The 14154-nt window shown below is 35.2% G+C and overlaps 1 protein-coding gene across 7 annotated transcripts in view; it reads right to left on the bottom strand.

Moving 5' to 3' along the window:
• ZPLD1 (zona pellucida like domain containing 1) overlaps positions 1 to 14154 on the bottom strand; it is a 265892-nt gene that overhangs the window by 57250 nt on the left and 194488 nt on the right. For 3 of the 7 annotated variants that reach the window (XM_034657659.1, XM_034657653.1, XM_034657689.1), the window contains 2 exons: positions 10636 to 10721; positions 10297 to 10408 (listed from right to left, as the gene is read on the bottom strand). The exons of 3 other annotated variants lie outside the window; for them this stretch is intronic. The gene's annotated coding sequence lies outside the window, so the exon portion shown is untranslated. The remainder of the gene's footprint in view (positions 1 to 10296; positions 10409 to 10635; positions 10722 to 14154) is intronic. One more of the 7 variants, XM_034657665.1, reaches the window with a different exon arrangement.

The following is a 14154-nucleotide window of genomic DNA, read 5'->3' as shown; positions in this document are numbered from 1 at the left end:
TGTAGTCTATCTCACATTTGCACAGTCATAAATCAATTCATTGACTGGAATAACAGGAAGATTGAAAATACTATTCAAATTAGTTGCATTTTTCTTTTCTTCCCCACGATTACGTAGTGGAATGTGTTGATGATGAATTCCAGTTTGACGTGACTTCACTAAGTGCACAGAATACACATTTCTGGATATAGCTTTCTGTCCTCAAAAAGTTTTCAATCAGAAGGGAAACACTTCAGCTTCACAGTAACTACATCAACAACATTAAAACTTCTAGAAGTTAATTTAGAAGAATATCTTTATGACCTTGGGATCATAAAAGATCTCTTAGGAAAAAAAAATTGTTTTACCGTCATAAATTATAGGCTGGGCCTACCCACAACCTCCTTCTAGAGGCTCACTGAGATATTTTTGTTTCCACGTTGCCTATCGATTCATATAATGCAACACATTTGTAGCATACACTAGCATACTTCTGATTAGATACACTAATGTCTTGGGCTCTGGTTCTCATTCCATCGCTGATTGTCTGTATGGTGTTGGGGAAGTCACATAACGAGCCTTCCTCTCAGTTACCTCAGGTGGGCAGTGAAGTGTTTGACTAGAAGGTGACTAAGATGATTTCCAGCGATCAAGAGCCAATGAAACCATGATGTTTTAAGAACTGGAGGAGAAAACTGTAATAATTCCTCAAGGCCTTCTTTCTAAAAATCACCTCCCTTATCAGAAAGTAGGCTTACAACATCAGGAGGTGTTCGAGCTTCACTGCCTTCCTGGCCTTTCCACAACAACAGGTGAGGCGTCAAATGTTGCAGCTCATGTCTATCTCTTGTCATTTTATAAGAAATAAAAATCAGCAGGGGCCTCACAGATGAATTTCAATTGTGTGGCAAGGAAAGCATTAACCCTTCCATTTTTGGACAGCTCTGTGCTTCTTCTGGTAAATTAAAATTATGTTAAAAAATAAATAAGTTGCTATTGGTTTTATACTTTTATTTATTTCTCCTTGCATCTACATTTTTGTTTGTTTCTCAAAGGTCTCAAGGCTTTCAGGAAACAATAATCACAAAATAAAATAGGCTGCTGGTAATTTATAATAGCACTTTGTTCTGCCTCAAATACATTTTCAACCCGGTTCTCAGTAATGTTCATATTTTTTTTATTATTTGTTGAGCTGTTTGGAGAAATGTAATATTAACCTTCATGACATCACTCGGAGGAGTACATTGAAGCAACAGAGCTGCCTTTGTTTTTAGATGTGGGAATTGATGCCAAGTGGCTAAATGGTTTTCCCAGGTAATGCATGCTTGTTATAGATAATACAAAAGAATGTAACTGAAAGCAGCTTCTGAAGTAATAATTTCTAATATCTCTAAGCTAGATGTTTGATAACAACAAAATTACATACACAGAATACAATACTTTTGGCCATGATAAAATCAGATCCACAAAAGTTTTAGCCAATCAGATCAAGTAGTATGTATACACAAAAGCTTTAGTTAAGAATCAATGTTGAAATCAGGGAGACTCTAAAATTTAAATCCTCATATGTAAACATTTCGGTTAGCTCCATATTAATTGCTTCTATTTTATGAATTAAAAAGATCACTCACAGATCACTGGAGGTCATCAGTATATTAAATCCTTACTATAAAAATCAGTTATTAAAAGGTAAGAATTGAGCATTAATCCTGATTTCCAAGTAGCAGCTGTATTTCTGTTTTAAAATGACTTACCAAAAAAAAAAAAAAAGTGTGTGTGTGTGGGTGTAGGAACTATGGCAAAACATTAAAGCTTATGCTATTATTCTGATCTCTTATATATTTTACATTTATAATAATAAAAACTCAAAACTAAGTGACCTACAACTAACTTATTCTAACTATGGTAACTTAAATAACCCACTTTGACTCTCTTGGACTCTCTTATTATCTATAAAATAAGGACCTGCACAATCTAAGTGACTAAATAACTATAAATAGGTTAAAGAACATTTGAAAAATATTTCATCCTTTTTCTAGTAGCATTATAGGAAAGAAGCAGAAATCAGCCTAACTTATTTATAGGATCAAAGTCAATGATGTCAAGACATTGGAAAATGAAGAGCTTTGAAGGAGAGGATAGTTATTACTTCTGAAGAAAAGAGCTTATGAGCTTTTGTGTCTTTGATGAGATGAACATAATTCTAACAAAATCATAGCTCTTGCAATAGCTAGTGCTAGGAATATAAGATATAACTCTAGTTACAGCATTTCAGCTTCTGTCTCATCAATCAAAATAGTCTCGGGGATCTGAAGCACCAGGTAAGTTACAGAGATGACTGCAGGCCACAGTAGGTAAGGTCCTTACGTGGATCTCAGTCAATAAGCGAGAGGGAAGCAGGTGAACTGAAAGGAGGAGGTAAGCAGAAGGACATATTATTATGGATGAGATTACAGATAATGTATCATAACTAGTAAATTGGAGGCTTTGGCAAAATTAAACATAAATCCTTAAGACATGGAGATCCTACTTTTTCAGGAGAGTGTATTTCACACTACTGTGGTAAATATTCCTTCAAGACCAGTTTGAAAATTGAGGCTCATCGTGACAAAAATGTCTCCGACCCAAAGACTGACACATAAGATGTCACCCAGCAATACCTAATTAATTGCCAAATGAATTTCAATGAATGTTTAGTTCGGTCCATTCACTGGATGACTCCAAAGAAAAAAAAAAGATAGAATATAAATGAGAAGAACAGAAATTCTTTGAAACATAAAATAATTTCATTTTTGGGATATTTGAAAATCTAAATAAAATAATCCTCTTCACCAAACACAAATCTTCACTGAACAACAAAAACAGCTTTGATTTCCAACTATCTGTATACCTCTTGAGAGTTTTACTGATACTCTTAAGAGGATGCTATACCCCACAGACCCTGTTGAAAATCATAGGTTTAGATTAGAAGAATCTTTTAAAATAAATATTGTACTAGATGTTAGTTTAGTGGATCAAGAGCAGCATTTTTCATGAAATGGAATAGGATGGGATAGTATGGGATGGAATAGAATAGAATAGAGTAAAATGACATATTTTTGTAAAACGTATATGTACTATGTATGTGTGTTTGGGTGAGTGTATATTAGATTACAATGTAAAATATCCGACTATGAGTCATACTGGAAAGTTTGAAACCACTGGTTTAGAACAAGGTAGCAACAGGGTGCCCATGGGCTGAAGGTCCCTACCCACAAGCATGTTTTGATTGGCCTCACAGAAGAAGCAAGCAAAACGAAAATAGCATTCCCAGACTGAGCTACCCACAGAACAATGCTGAGAAAAACTGTACTTCCCATGCTATAAGTAAGGAATCAAAGTAGGCTTATAGACTGTGATTGATTATTTATTTGTTTATATCTTAGGAGGATGTTTGTTTTAAGTATATATTAAGGAAATAGAGGCAATAGATATTACTTAAGGAAGTTTGTGAATTAAAGGAGAAAGTTAGGAAGGAAATTAAGAAAAAATGTTTCCACAAAGGGAATGTTTTAATGGCAGAGAAAATAAATGCAAAAGAAAATATTCAAGAAGCTGGAGAGAAGACAATTTATAATGATAATGTTTTTTCCTTTGCTCACTGGTGTGATATTATAAGCAATCCATAGGGAATCAAAACTGTACCTTCTCTTCCTTTCTGTTTCCTGACAGATGAAAAAAAAAATGTCATCCCCTTACACAGAGCAGGTATTTAATTACTATTTTGTTGAGTTAACAAAGGATTAGGACTGGCATTTTTAATTTCTTCTCACAGAGTTGAGACCTGTCAGTACGATCACAGGAACACAATACAGTCTCCTGTAGCACTCTAGCAAGAAAACCCACACTTTTAAGGCAGCTGTCTAGGGTGAGGTGTATGATCTATAGCTAAAGGACAGAGAATGGGTTATAGGAAGATCAAACTCCTAGCCTTGCTTTCATTGCACCATGCTTTTTAGCTACATTAACCAACCAATCAGAGAGCTAAGCAGCACAAAATAAGACTGTTGGAAAATATGCATATCCCTGTTCGAAAACTCCATGTTCAAATCTCTGGTTTTCTCTCTAGATAGTGACGCTCATCCAAACTGTGAGTTTTTATGTAAGAAATCATAGACTTGTTTCCCCTTGCTCTGTAACACTGTCAGAAAGCCACCTTTTAAAAGTTGGTATATGCTCAAAAAAATTAAAATTCATTTTCATTTTTAATAGAAATAAGAAGATATATTTACTGGAGAAAAACTAAAAAGAAATCATTGACAACCCAAATAAAAATGTGAGGTTAATGTTTTGTATTCAAAGCAGAGTTCCCTGAGTTAACCTAAGGAGTTTTAAGAAATACAGATACCCAAATCTCTCCCCTCAGTAATTCTTTTTTTTTTTTTTTAAGATTTATTTACTAATTCGAGAGAGAGAGGAAGAGAGTGAGCATGAATGGGGGAGGGGCAGAAAGAGAGGGAGGGAATCCTCAAACACACTCCCCACTGAACGTGGAGCCCGATGATAGAGCCTAACAAAGAGTCCAACGTGGTACTCTATCCCAGAACCCTGAGATAGCAACCCGAGCTGAAACCAAGAGTCAGATGCTTAACTGACTGAGCCAGCCAGGCAACCCTCTTCCCTCAGTGATTCTACTGGGCATCCAGGGTTGAGAATCACTGAAATAAAAGAACAAAGTTTTGCCATAGATGAGATTTCCTTTCTAGCTGTCTTCTTTATTGGTGAGCAGGGGTTTTTTTTAGCATATTTATTTTATTTTTTAATTATTTTATTTTTAAGATTTTATTTATTCATCTGACAGAGAGAGACAGCGAGAGAGGGAACACAAGCAAGGGGAGTGTGAGAGGGAGAAGCAGGCTTCCCACAGAGCAGGGAGCCCGATGTGGTGCTTGATCCCAGGACCCTGGGATCATGACCTGAGCCGAAGGCAGATGCTTAACGGCTGAGTCACCCAGGCACCCCAAATTTTTTTTATTTTTCATTAACATATAATGTATTATTTGTTTCAGGGGTATAGGTCTGTAATTCATCAGTCTTAACACAATTCACAGCCCTCACCATAGCAGATTTTTTAAAATTCATCATGGTTCCATAAGAGAAATCTGAAAACAGAACTTCTAAGAAAGGACGATATACCAAATGCCACAACATGGCAGCTTAGGCCAGTTAAAGTCAGCCAATTAGAAACATAATACATTTATGAAACTACAGAAATCAAAGTAAGGTTGAGTTTTTATTACTTTGATACAATTCTGACCAATAAAGTAAAAGGTATAGAATCAGAAGCAAAACATTTACGGGAAAAGAAGTAGGGATCCTTTTTTCCCACTGAGAGGCTTTTTCTTCCTGTGGCTTTTCTCTGATCAAATGATGTAGGATTTTGCGTTTCCTTAAAAAACCATGACATTTGACACCACAGCTGATGAATCCTACAAATAGACTGCCTGATCACGTCATGTCCTGAATTGAAACCCTTCATCACCTTCAACACCTTTCAGAAGAAAACCCAACTCTATGATGTAGCACAACAAAACAAAAGAAAGAAAAAGTTCCTGAGATAAGATTTCTATTTACCTGCCCAACCTCAAATCTCTCTACTCCCATGCCTATTCTACCCACTCTACACTTAGGTTCCCAAAGATGAGAAGTTATTTCACACATTCATTCCTTTGCTCCTTTTGCTCTCTCAGTCTGGAAAGTTCCTCTTCCCGACTCCACCCCCTTTTATTAGGAACATGTCTCCATTCAGCCCTTCAAGAGCCAGCTCACACATAGCTCCTTTCAGATATTCCTTTATCAAGACAACACTTCCTGCTTGTAGAATTGACCACTTCCTATTCTATTTCCGCCAGAGTCACTGCACCATTCTATAATAGCAGTTCTAAAAATGTGCTACATTGAGATCAAGGTTTATCAGCATCAGCACTATTGACATTTTAGACTAAACTGTTACAGGATGTCTTAACATCATTGTAGCAGATGAAACAGTATCCTTGGCTTCACTAAATACCAGGAGTACTCCCACTCAAGACATGACACCCTGAAATATTTCCAGGCACTACTACATGTCTGGTGGGAGAGGGTTCAAAATCACCCCAGTCGACTTATATGTACATCTTTGTGTTGTCCCCTAGTAAACCTGTAAGCTTCACAAAAGCAAGAGTATTATGTTCACCTTTATATGTAGGATCTAGCAAAATGCCAGGTCCACTATAGATTCTCAAGAAATGTTTGTTAAATGAATTATTATCTTGTTATAAAAGGAACAATACCATACTACCAAAATGTAGAAAATCAAAGATATTAACTTCTAGTTCTGATAGGATAATGCTTTACTTTTTAAAGATTCTATCACTAATGAAATTAAAATTTTCAATTTCAACAAAACATTAATTAAATTAAAATCCTTAAACCAACCTGCCCATCCCTAGAAGTAATTTATGTTCATTATTATATGATTTTAATACAAAAGAAAATGAAATTGGGGTCTAAGATTACATCTATATGCATATAAAACTCTTGGATTAAAAATTGCTTGAATTAGTTAATTGATTCAAGTTTTTAAAAAATGTTTGTACTTTCCATGTTCTCTAAATAGCTTTAAATAATTGCTTCACTTCTTAAAAAAATGTTCAGCTAGCACTTTTTATGCCCTGTAAATAATTTTTTTCAATTTTTATAAACTAAAAAACATCAAACTTAATACAATCCCTTGCTAAGTCTCCTTCTCATTCCATTAATATTGATGGCACACATTTCTATGATAGAAATAACAAAGCAAGGAAAATTTAGAAACCAGATGTATCAATTTAATTTTAAATACTTATTCAAATTAAATTTCTAAATAGAATTGCTATGCCAGAATTCAAATATATGAGCACAAATGCACATTATATACAAATACATGTAAGTTTTTTAAATGTATATATTATATAGTAATGATTTTAAATCTTAAAAGATTAGTATTTTTTTCATTATTCAATTATTTTAACTTTTTATATCCAAATTATGATAAATTACATTTGAAAAAGAAAGTTAGCCATAAGTTCTTTACACTTTCAAATTATATCTTATCTAAAAAATGGTTTAATTTGAAAGTATAATTCATGTAATTTACAGAAGGTTTATATTCAGTGGTTTAATGATGGTGTGTTCAACTGAGAGACAGTGTAGTTATATGAGTTCTGGTTATTAGTTAAGCATATTTGAGCAAATATACTTTAAATTCTAACAAAGGACACTAAGCAGTCTTCATTTTTTCTTACTCTTTCTAATGATGCAGTTTCATAGTAAATGACTATAGTCTTAGTGAAAATTTCAAGTTGTCTTCATTTTACAAAGAATCTGAACTTTACAAACAAAGCCATTAACATTTTCATTTAACCTCAACTACCTTTTAACAAACTAAAAAATGCCTTTTGTATTTAGCATCGGAATCTTTCACATATATAGCAATAGAAATAACAAAACTGTCATATTAATCCAACTTTAACTTTACGGTTCTTAAGGCTTAGCACCTTTTTATTTTTCTTTAAATTTCGGCACTATAATATTTTCTAAATGTTCTTATTATGTTTTAAAAATCAATAAAAACTCAAGCATGTAATTTTGGTTTTTTTATATTTCTTCATGTATTAGTATATCTTATTGTGAGTTCTAGAAAACTAATACTTTATTTTTTCTTATTTTTATTTTTTTATTTGACAGAGAGAGAGAGAGCCAGTGAGAGAGGGAACACAAGCAGGGGGAGTGGGAGAGGAAGAAGCAGGCTCCCAGCGGAAAAGCGGAGGAGCCTGATGTGGGGCTCGATTCCATAAAACCGGGATCACGCCCTGAGCCGAAGGCAGATGCTTAACCGCTGTGCCACCCAGGTGCCCCTAGAAAACTAATACTTCAAACTAGGGGTCAGTGAACTATGGCCTGCAGGCTTAATCCTACCCAACACCTGTTTTTGTATGGACCATGAGCAAAGGCAGCTTTCACATTTTTTAATGGTTGAAAAATTTTTTTAAAAAACGAATAACGTTTCATGAAAAGGGAAAATTTTATGAAATTCATATTTCAGTATCTATAAAAGAAATGTTATTAGAACATGGCTACTCTCATTTATGTACTTATTTCTATGGCTGCTTTTGAGCTACAATGACAGCTTTAAGTAGTCATGACAAAGACCCACAAAGACTTAAAATATTTACTTTGTGGGCCTTTACAGAGAAGTTTGCCAACCTCACTTTAAACAGTTAGTATATGACTCTACATAAAATAATATGTAAATCTGGGGGATGGGACCCAATATATTCTTAGGAGATTTCTTTCAGCTAATCTGAAACATTGGTCATTAGCAATAAAATACTTACCATGATGTTCATCCAATATTTGGAAAAGTATTATTGAACTGGTCAAATCGATCATTTACTTTTTTGAGGTCTACCTTTCTTTACCACATCACCGAGATCTTGAGAGAGTTTGGAATTCCTATAATTCCTGGCTTAAAATCAATTTAGATACCTAGTAACAATCAGCAATGACTCTGAATCTATGAAACTCAGACTGTTTACTTTATCATTTCTTGGTAAAGCTGTTATGCCTGGTTTCTAGTTATACCATTTTATAATGCAGACAAAACACAGCAAATTCGATCAAGCTAAATTTATAGTCTTGACCCAGTTTACATTCCAGCTTAAATACAGAAGGGGGAAAAAAGTACAAATTTAGTAAATTAACCAAAAAATTGAATTCCTTGCAAGCAAACATTGCTAATAGGTATTTAAATGATACAAAAGATTATCATCCTCTATTAATGATCTTAATGGTATCCAAGCTATTAAAAAAGCTACAAAAACATAAATCTTCAGTAATTCACTGTTTGATGTCATAACTAAATAGATTATAGTCTGAGCATCTGCTTATGGTTCAAAAGTTACCTTTGAAATAAGATTTCCTAGCAGAAAAATCTGATTTTTTTTTGTTTATCCTCTGGATCATTGTCATAGGCCTTCTTAAAAAGGGAGAAAAAGCTTTAAATGTCTTGAAGGGAATGTGGAATTTGTTGCAATATCTAGTGTGATCTTTTATCGTATTGTGTGGCTATTAACAATAAAAATTACTATATTTTATTTTGAGGACATTGCTGAAAATCTCTAAAATGAAAGTACATACAGCGTATTTATAGATTTTTATATTTAGCCAAGTATTATAATAGTCTTTAAAGAAAAATAAAAAATCACTTAGGTACATTAAAAAATGTATAATTAGGAGTAATGTTCAAATAATAGCTCTGATATGTGTCTCATAAGATAAAGCTAGTGACTAAAAAATGAAATAATAAAGAAATATTCTATTATGTATTAAAAGAAATATTAGGTTTTTAACTAAATTCAACCCCTTTGCTGTTGCTACCAAAGTTATTTAAACTGACAGTTTAGAATCGTTTTTCTTTGGCCCCTAAAATGAATCGTAAGAAGCCAGTTCACAGCAGCAAAACAAATAATGTCATACTCCTGAGAACCAAAAAGATTATTATTTCAAATACATGAACCTAAGAAGTGAGGTCTTCTCCTTAACATCAAAACAACTGGTTTTACCGAAGGCAATCTTGGAATGGAAGGAGAGTTAGAGGTCACGCAAGAAATGGAAATCACCCATGTTTCCTCCCAGGTTACATGAGATTCCATGTCGAGTCTAACGATACTAGACTCATTATTAAAATTATTTTCATTTAAAAGAAAATCAAACCATCATTATTTTCAATTATCATATCATCTTTGTAGTTAGAGATGATGCCACGCATATTCAACCAGAGTTTCTGGTAAGATGGAATCCTGATAAGATATCTCATTAATGGAACAGCTGCGGGCTGTAGCGACTGGGAGTGCACTGGGGTTACAGCTCCAGGCTCAAATACAATGCTGTAGCAAATCCCGTACAACCCTTGACCTCAGGCTCTAACTTCGAAACTGAAGAAGCTGACAAAAGAGGAAGTCCTCTCTCCAAATCCAACCCAAATGTTTGGGATTAGACTACAGTTCACAAAATAAATTTTTCTTTATACCTTTCTGCACTCAAATATGGGAAGATGTTTTTCGTTCCGTTTTGCAATATTAAGATACTCCCCAGCCCAACCCTTATCCATCACTGGAACCACACCACCAGAAGAATTTTATTGGAGTTTTCTTTATGACATAAAAAAAAAAGGATTAAATTAAAATGAGTTTTCCTTGCTTACTAAAAAGGTAACATTTGCAGTCCCGTTAGGTGGCTTCAGTGCTGGGCACTTACCCAAGTCCCTGGTTCTGTGGAGTCAGCTGTCCTCCATGTGCCTGGTTCCGCTGCATGTGACTGAGTGTTCAAATGACTGGCCTTACCAAACTTTTTCAGAAAAGATTCAACCCTTCAAATGAGAGAAGAGTTGCTCATTATGAAAAGCCTTTTAAAAAAGAGAGAGGGAGGGGGAAAAAACTGGATTTTCGACAAGCAAATGCTTCTACAGTCTCAGAAGGTTTTGCAAGACTAATCATCACCAACATGAAACTTGAGCTCGTCTTTTATAGACCTTTGTTTCCTTCCAACTACATCTCTTTCAGTTTTCATTTCATTCCCTTATTCTTTTTCTCCTACCTGCTTTTGATCTTCTATTTTATACTGCACAGAAGTCTTGAGTGGTATGTGTGAAGCGAGCCATCATCAGCCTGATGAGGGAAAGCCTGATGGTCCAGAAAAAACAGATCATCAAGTAAGAAAAAAGGCCTGAGGTTGGATTGGGAGTCAATCTGCACAGTTATCAATGTGCTGTTATGCTTTGTGAAAGATGCCTGGCCCTTTCAATACTACATTTCATGTAGCGATGAAAATGGGATATGGAATATCATCGTGAAAAATGGTTGGATTGGGATTATAATGACTCAGAGGCTGTCAAAGCAAAAAACCCAACAAGACCCAATTGTAAAGGAGGTAGACACTGAACCCTCTTCATAGCCTCTGCTTTTGTTTAGAGGCCTCCAAACAACACGCCCCACCAGCCTTTGTAGGCTTTGGACCCAGCTGGACATCATCTAAGCCTTCCACCCCAGCAACCCTTATGATTTCTCACTGCGGAGGAAAGTGGGAAGCTGGGATTCAGGTGCCATGGAAAACTTTTCAGGATATTTTTACCAAAGCGAAGCTTTACTTTATGCGCTACTGTGCTTAGGGATGACCATGTGGCAGATTGAAGCCCACTGTGTAGATTTATATTACTCCACCAGCTGTTATAATAATGGCTGACCTGAAAAAGCACATTGCTTTATCAGTAATACCCTAGCATACATCTTTATAAAATTTTATTTTATTCAATTGGCTCAAGATACTTTAACAACATTTACGTTCTCAATTGCTTCTGTACAGAGGCAAGTTGCCTATGGCTACTGTGAACTGAGATTAAAATCTAAGAGTTCAGCCTTTTAAGATTTCTAGTCCATTCCCTGAACCAAATTCTCTCCCTAAATGGTAAGTGAACTTAAAGTTAATGTAACCACTAAAAAAATAATAGCTAGAGGCTATTCACATTGCCTTCTATGTCTTGTTTAGTGTTGAGAGAGAGTTGGTGCTTTCTAGACCAAACAAATCCAGGTTCATGTTTTTCAGAGAGGCGTCAGCTCCATAAACTTAAAACACCATTCTACTCATGAGTAAATATGCGATACATGCATCTACCAATTTTTTGAATACCATTAATATGAATTTTTTGTTGTTGTTGTTAAGAACTCTTTTAAAAACATAAGAATGATTCCAGGAAATCTCTTTTAGGTCTTCCTAATTATGTTGACAGGAGCTGCAGCTTTTCTTCATTCTCCAGAGGCTGTTTTATTCTATAATGAAGCTTTTGAGCTAGATGCTTTCAAGCGATGTTTCAGGTTTTACTTTGAATACATGTCTGTCTTGTTCTTTACCATTTTGAAAGTAAAAATGAAAACGCAACAGGTTCAAGCATCAATTAATAAATTCTGTCATTTACAGAAAAAAAATCAATAGCCTCTATCCTATGAGAAAAATGAACATTTCATAAATATTGAAACCACTACCCACATTCTCTATAAGTTGGCTAACTAAAAAACAGTAATTCCATTAGAGGCTTTCAGCAAGGAAAAGATAAAATAGTTGAGATAAAGTAACTGACATTATTTGTTACTATTTTACCATTAAAATGTAGTGAACAGTAATGTCATACATTCCACTAACTTCTACGAGAAAATTTTATCAGTTTTCTGAACATTCTGAGCCCTTTATTAGGGGATTTCTTGTCTTACAAGCTGTATGACTTGGCTGAATATTTGATTAGTTGTACCTGCAGCATATGCTTGTATCAAGGAATAATTTTAGCTATATAAAATATTCATCAGTATTTGATAGCACCAGAAGTGGAAATCTGAGCAGTTATCCTGTCCGAAAAAAGGATTTACTTTATGTTTCACAATCAGAGGAAAGGCGACCAATGAATGCCCTTTAGTTCCTAAAGAAGGCTGAATTTAGACCTCAAAGACACCCTGACCAGTAACCATTTCCTCAAACTACATGGCTCACAACCGGCTTCCTTTAAAAATCATATAATTAAACTCTCAGTGACTGAATGGCTGCAGTAGAAAATGAAAGTAAAAAGCCCCCCTTGTTGCATGGAGCTATACTAAAACATAGTGATAATAAGTCAGTACGTTAGGCTCTTGTTAGAGGAGAGTTACATCCTTTCTATCATTCCATGTAAGTATCTTTCCACTATGAAACATAAAGGCAAGACTTTGTCTTTCTGTTATTTGAGTCAAACCTAGAAAGGTGAAATGGACATTCACCAGCTGTCTGTGTAAGGGGTAAGGGACAAAGGTTAATTTCCATTGGCTTCTCACAAATTTATCTCTCAGGGATGGAACTGCCCCCAGGACTCAGTCTTTGCCCTTTTCACCTCAATATGTACTTTTGCTTCCGGATGATTCAATCTCATCCAGTTGTAAAGCACTTACCACTTTATAGCGTACTCCATAATTTACTTTTTCCTAGGTCTTCTCGCTCCGGACGCCTGCCTGAGTGTAGTCCCTCTTGGGGGTTCTCCTGTTCCCTAATGCTTGCCTAGCACCAGGAGAACGCCTAGTATGTCAGTGGCATTCTATGATATATTTTGAATAAATGAATGAATAAAGAAAGACAGTACAAGATTACAGTAAATGTCTATAACTCTTTCTTATATCTTGTAAGTGGGGAAATATATTTCTTTCAGAATTAAAGGAAAAGGTAAATAAAGAAGACTAGTTTTACCGTAGTTTTCTATTAAAACAAAGTTTTAGCTTCACACTAAAGAACTATACTATAAAATAAACATAGGAACTTTGTACCTCTTAACCTCTATGCTTGATCAAGTGTGTACCATGTGAATGTTTAGCCTCACTTTCAGAATTCCTGTTTGAGTTTTTAAATTTTATTTATTTATTTGACAAAGGGTGGAGGGGAGAGAGAGAGCACAAGCAGAGGGAACAGCAGGCAGAGGGAAAGGGAGAAGCAGGCTTCCCTCTGAGCAGAGAGCCCCACATGGGGCTCCATCCCACGACCCTGGGATCATGACCTGAGCCCAGGGTGAAAGCAGACGCTTAACCGACTCAGCCACCCAGGTGCCCCGAGTACCTGTTTGTTTTAAAATGGACCCAAACTCCTTAATACCCACCACCAGGTGATGGATATTAAGAAGGGCAAGTGTTGTGATGAGCACTGGGTGTTATAGGCAACTAACAAATCGTTGAACACTACATCAAAAACTAATGATGTACTATATGTTGGCTAACTGAACATAATAAAAAAATTAAAAAGAAATGAAATGGATCCAAACTCAATGATATAAAGGAACTCATAAAATACATATGTGTCAATTTTTTACTTTGATATAACCAATTAATCCAGCAGGCAGAAAATAGTTTTTGGTATCATAGATTCTCCCCAATTTACTTTACTTTTCATTTTCTGCAGTCATGTGGGCATGTCATAGATACCCCCCAACGGGGTTCTTACTGAAGAGCTGGGTTGTAGGAGAGCTGTTTTTCAGGTACTTAACAAAATCACTTGTAGCCCATGTACTCTATACACAAATAAATTGGCTCTATGTCCTAATAAGATTTCAGT

Source organism: Ailuropoda melanoleuca, chromosome 1 (assembly GCF_002007445.2).
Source record: "Ailuropoda melanoleuca isolate Jingjing chromosome 1, ASM200744v2, whole genome shotgun sequence".
In the NCBI taxonomy this organism is placed as follows: domain Eukaryota; kingdom Metazoa; phylum Chordata; class Mammalia; order Carnivora; family Ursidae; genus Ailuropoda; species Ailuropoda melanoleuca.
Note: the sequence above shows the minus strand (reverse complement) of the source record. Positions and strands in the feature narration are given on the sequence as shown.